This window comes from Cryptomeria japonica, chromosome 9, assembly GCF_030272615.1.
Source record: "Cryptomeria japonica chromosome 9, Sugi_1.0, whole genome shotgun sequence".
NCBI lineage: Eukaryota > Viridiplantae > Streptophyta > Pinopsida > Cupressales > Cupressaceae > Cryptomeria > Cryptomeria japonica.
Window position 1 is genome coordinate 525616127 of NC_081413.1, and position 6000 is coordinate 525622126.

Consider the following 6000-nt stretch of genomic DNA (forward strand, 5'->3'; position numbering starts at 1 on the left):
TGAAAGATTGTCTTCGTCGGACAGACTTTCTCAAATCGGGAAGACATTTAAAGTCATCCCAACTCCAGGAGTCATACCGTTAAGGAAAATTAATGAAATAATATGTACGAGATGATGTTCATGTCAATAAGATAACAGCCTTCAGCCAGAGGTTTCTTTTGTGACTTCGACAACTATTGTCCCACCGATGATGTTTGATCATTGTAACTCTCAGCGATAACCATAAGGGAAGGAAATCCAAGAGATAGAAGGGATTGGAGAAAGTTTCCCAAAATCCCAAGGGGGTTGGTTGCCCTTGAAAGAGTCTTTGATGGAAATAATGGCCCAACTAAAACTGTCATAGTAGAACAAGATAATCTCGAGGAAATAAATCTAGGAACTAAACACTCTCCAAAAAAGGTGTACATAGGGAAAAAGATATCTCCCAAAGTTAGAGACATGTTCGATTTGTTAATAAAATGCCAACATGTATTTGCATGGTCTTATAAAGATTTGAAAGCATATAGGGAGGACCTTTTTCAACATGATATCCCACTAAAACCTGATGTAAAACCATTCAAACAAAAGCAAAGACCTATCAACCCAACCTTAGCACCAAAAATGCAAGAGGAACTTATGAAGCTAAGAGATGGAGGAATAATAAAGCCTATTAGACACTCCTCTTGGGTTTCAAACTTGGTACCAATAAGAAAGAAAAATAGAGACATAAGACTGTGTGTAGATTTCAAGAACTTGAATATTTCGTCTCTCAAAGATAATTACCCCTTACCAAACAAGGAGGCATTGTTGCAAAGAGTTACAGGTTGTGAGTTGTTGTCTATGATGGATGGCTTTTCAGGTTATAACTAGGTTAAAGTCAAGGAATCCGAGCAATATAAGACTACCTTCACAACTCTATGAAGCACATATGCTTATGTCAAAATATTGTTTGGATTAACAAATACAAGGGCAACTTTTTAGCAAGCCATGGATGTGGCATTTGCATACCTGATTAACACTATCATGGTGGTTTACCAAGATGACTTAACTGCCTACTCAAAAGAGGAAGAAGAGTGTTTCTTACACCTAGAAAAGATATTCCTCATGGCATTAGAATATGGGATATCTCTAAATCCTAAGAAATGTCAGTTTGCAGTTACCGAATGAAATTTACTAGGCCAAAATATTATCCAGGACGGAGTTAAAATTCACCCTCAGAGAGTTGTTTCCATACATAAGATTCCCATCCCTAAAACCATGAAGGCAATCTAGTCCTTCTTTGGACAAATTAATTTTGTAGAGAGATTCATCTCAAATTTTGCAGAGATAGTTAAACCAATATCCAAGATGCTAAAAAAGGGGGAAAATAGATTGGATAGTAGAAGCCCTTGATTCTTTTGTTGATATCAAAAGAGAAATTAAAGAGACCCTTGTACTAAAGTCACCTGATTTGTCTAAACCATTTCAAGTTTTTTCATTTTCATCTTTCCACAGAATTGTTGCTAACATGTTGCAGAAGAATGATGAAGGGAATGAATCGTCGATTGCCTTCTTTAGTAGATCTCTACAAGATGCAGAACTAAAGTATGACATAAATGAGAAACAAGCATATGCACTTGTCAAAGTAGTCAAATATTTTAGGTCATACTTAGTTAGGGCAGATGTGGTAGCATATGTACCCAATGTAGTTGTAAAAGACATCTCCAGACAAACTAAGGTGATGGGAAGAAGATGTAGGTGGATCAATCAAGTACAAGAATTCAAAATTGATATTCAAATAACTAAGCTTCTAAGGGGATAGGGACTAGTAAAACTAATGGTGGAAACCAATTTAGATGCTACACAAGTTAACAATGTGACAAGGGAAGATGCTATTGTGAGTATTGAAAGAGTCCCTTGGTACAAGGACATTGTGTATTTCTTGAAATACATGAAATGCCTAGAAAGCATGAATGACAATCAGACAAGATCTTTAAAATTGCAAGCTTCCAAATATGTGTTTATCAAAGGAGACTTGTATTAGAAAAACCAAGATGGAGTTCTATCATTGTGTTTAGATGAAGATCACACTGAGAAGGTATTAAAAGAAGTGCATGATGATGTGTGTGGTGGTTAGTTTTCTACCAGAACTATAGCTCATAGAATACTTAAAGCGGGTTATTATTGGCCTTATGTCTTCAATGATGCATATAAGTATGTCAGAAAATGTGAGGCTTGCCAGAAATTCTCAGAAAAATGAAATATCAAGGAACGCTGCCACTAAGACCGATGCAAGTTGATGAGCCTTTTCAATAATGGGGTTTGGCTTTTATAGGGGAAATATCTGATAAATCAAGTGGGGGTCATCGATGGATATTAGTCACCACATATTACTTTACTAAATGGGTGGAAGCCATCCCTACTAAGTAAGAAACAAGTAAGGCAGTAATAAATTTTTTAATGGAGAACATCCTGACTAGGTTTGGAATACCCTCCAGACTCATAACTAATAATGGCATATGTTTCAGATCAGAACAATTTGCTACTTTTTGTAAATATTATGGTATCATAGTTTCATATGCCTCACCTTATCACCCACAAGAAAATGGATAGGCAGTTTCCAATAATAAAAACATCTTGAAAATTATAAGAAGAATGCTAAACAGCAACAAAAAGGCTTGGGACTCTAAGTTAAATTTGGTAGTATGGGCATATCATATCACCACTAAGAAATCTACTAGTAAGTCCCCATCGAATTGGGATATGGGAAAAAAGCAAAGTTACCATTAGGGAATCTACTACTAGTTTATAAATTTATGATTGATGAAGAGTTAGAGATTTTAGATCCAATAGAGGAAAGGTTTGTACAATTGGTTGAATTAGATGAGACAAGAAGAGAGGCACAAAAACATAATCTCAAAATTCAATAGCAAGTGGAGGCCCTGCATGATAAAAGGTCTAGTAACATTAAATTCAAGGAAGGGGATTGCGTCCTTATGTGGAATGCAAGGAATCGAGACAAGGGGAAACATGGCAAGTTCAAAGCAGTTTGGATTGGACCATACCATATATTATTATAGACAAAGGAGGAGAGGATTCATATTATCTACAGAATACATTAGGAGAGATTCAAGAGTCTCCAGTGCATGGACAATTCTTAAAAGAAGATATGCTCCATGCATAGTAGAATAGGATTCACTTTCACCATTTCATATGTACATTTAGTCATTTCACTCCCCACCTTCCCTTTTGGTCTACTTCCCAAAGATGTTTTTGAATTCTTGTTATGCCCACTAGGGGCATACATCCCCCAATCAGAGCCACTGTTAGCACCTAAACGGAAAAATGAAATTATCTTCCTATGTAAGGCTATCGCACAGGCTTAGAGTCCCCATTATTATGCATTTTTGTCCCCACAGACCTCGGTAGTACTACCCAGATACATCTAAATTTTTTAAAATACAAGCAACCCACCTAATGAATAAAGCCCAACATTCAATTTTAGCAAAACACCTCAAAAAAAGTAAATTGGCAAGACCTCACTAAGTCATATAAATCATATTATCATCCTTCACACTAGCATCGCATGCACTTTTTGAGGAGACACCTTCATATTATACTAATAGGAGATTGTTGTGAAAATAGAACTTGCAGTGTCATCAAAGAGAGATATATTGATATATAGGTGAACAAACTATATTGGTGTAATCACCCTCATCAAAGTGAGCATGAAGCGGTAAACCCAATTTTATACATTATGTTGATACACATTCACGGGAGGAAGACTATCGGGAAGAGTCTGGCCAATGAGGGTAGCTTCGGTAGGAGTTATGAAGTTGGAGTCAGATTCCAGAAGTTAGCTTAACAGTGAAAGTCATCTTGATGGAACTACATGAAGGCATGTCGGGTTGATTCACCCTAATGTGAATAATGAGACGAGCCAAGTAAATCGGCGAGACCAATACTATTGGGATGAAACCATGAAAGACTAGCCAACTAAGTAAGTCAATCCGACGGAGGAAGATGTAAAATGCATCAATAGGAAATCCATTCGTCACCCAGAAAAGGTAAAATGAAAGATTATCTTCATCAGCCAAACTTGCTCAAATCTAGAAGAAACATTTAAATTCAGCCCGACTCCAAGAGTCATATCGATAAGGAAAAATAATGAAAGACTCTATGTCCGAGATGATGATCATATCAGCAAGATAACAACCTTCAGTCAAAGGTTTCTTTTGTGACTCCAACAGCTATTGCCCCATTGATGATGTTTGATCATTGTAACTCTCAGTGATAACCATAAGGGAAGGAAATCCAAGAGATAGAAGGGATTGGAGAAAGTTTCCCTGATGAGAAAAACATACCAAATTGAAAGGTCACCAAGTGAATCGGCAACATCATTAATTGTCAACCTGAATCAAAGGAAGGTGACTAAATGACATCCCCCATTGACAACATATTACTCAAGTCTTGGCAATGTGCAAACAAATGGTGTTACACCGATAAAAGAAGTTGTCACATCGGTCTGATAGTTTGATTTTAAAAATTCATTGGAGCATTAATCATCATTGTGAGACATGGACCAACTTTGATACCATGTGAGATTTTGCCAAGATCAAGAGGCAATGCAAAGCACAAATAAGAGAGACAAAATAGATGATAGGAATAAACTGTATTCTATCAAGATGCAAAATATGATCAACTGGATCATTACAAGATGTTGATTGATTGCCCGTACAAATAATGTAGATGAGTCTACTTATATAGGCAAGGCTAATGGATATGTGAGCACACAAACATGACATGTGGCTCAATAAGAAATAAGGGTAGGTAGTAAATAGGTGTGGGTAGGTAGGAGAAACAATATAATATTCCACATGAGGTGGAATGTAACAACAAGATAAGATCACCATAAAAGGTGTAAATTCTCCTACACATACTATCCCAATGTGGCACAAACACCCAAGTGTCTCATACCCAAACTACTATGAAATGCATTTCCTAAGTAAACTTAAGTGTAATAATATCTGAGATGAATAATTATTTACACCAACACCCCCCTTAAGTGCAACTTAGGGGAATGCACTTAAGTCTACAATGAAACTAAGCAATGCAAGATGGGTCCCGACTATGAGGCCATGATAGGTACCCATGTACAAATGCAAATGCAATCTCCCATAAATGGAGAAAGAGAGAAAAACCTAATGAGAAACAACCCTCCCCCAAAAGAGAGATGATGAAAGTACACAATGCTCTCAATGATGAAAAGAAGAGACCATGAAGCCCCCCCTCAATGTCGAATCTCCTACAAAGATGGTACAATGATGATGACCAAAATACCTCCCCATAAGGAAGAAAGAGAGCCAATGTTGCACCAATAATGCCAAAGTGTGACAAAACCAGGTACCAAGTCGATGACGATGAATCACTCGTTGCACAAAAATGAGGATCAGGCATGGAGACAACGTGCTGTGAGCATCATCTGGATACTCAAAAATAGCAGAAATACTAGTACAATCCAAGTATCATGGGAGCCATGTACAAATGTGTACAATCTAAGTCTCAACTGGAGCCATGCACCAAGTCTCACAAGATATTCCTAATCCATGTGTATAAGAGGATTACATCAAATATGTCAACAATGACAAGATACAAAGAGGTGTGACACTTTATGATAGTGCGAGTAAAACATTGCTCAAGCAGGTGCATACATCATGATAAATATTCAAATGTGGAAACATGAAAATGATGCCACCAACAAAGAAGCCCTGCAGAATACTGCAAATGAAGATGCCTCCGAATGGAATTTCACCAAGAGATATAAATGAACAACTAACCCACCATAAAAAGATCATGTTGGCACTTGCAAATAATAGCAAAGTGGACTTCTGATTTCAACTTTACAAATTCTCAAAATGAGATATAAGAGACTTCAACAAATACTGCTAGAGATCTAAACTAAGATCCAAGCAAAATGCAAGTACCAAATATGCCAAGAATGGCCAAATACTAAAAGTACAATTTCTACTCAAAATCACTGCA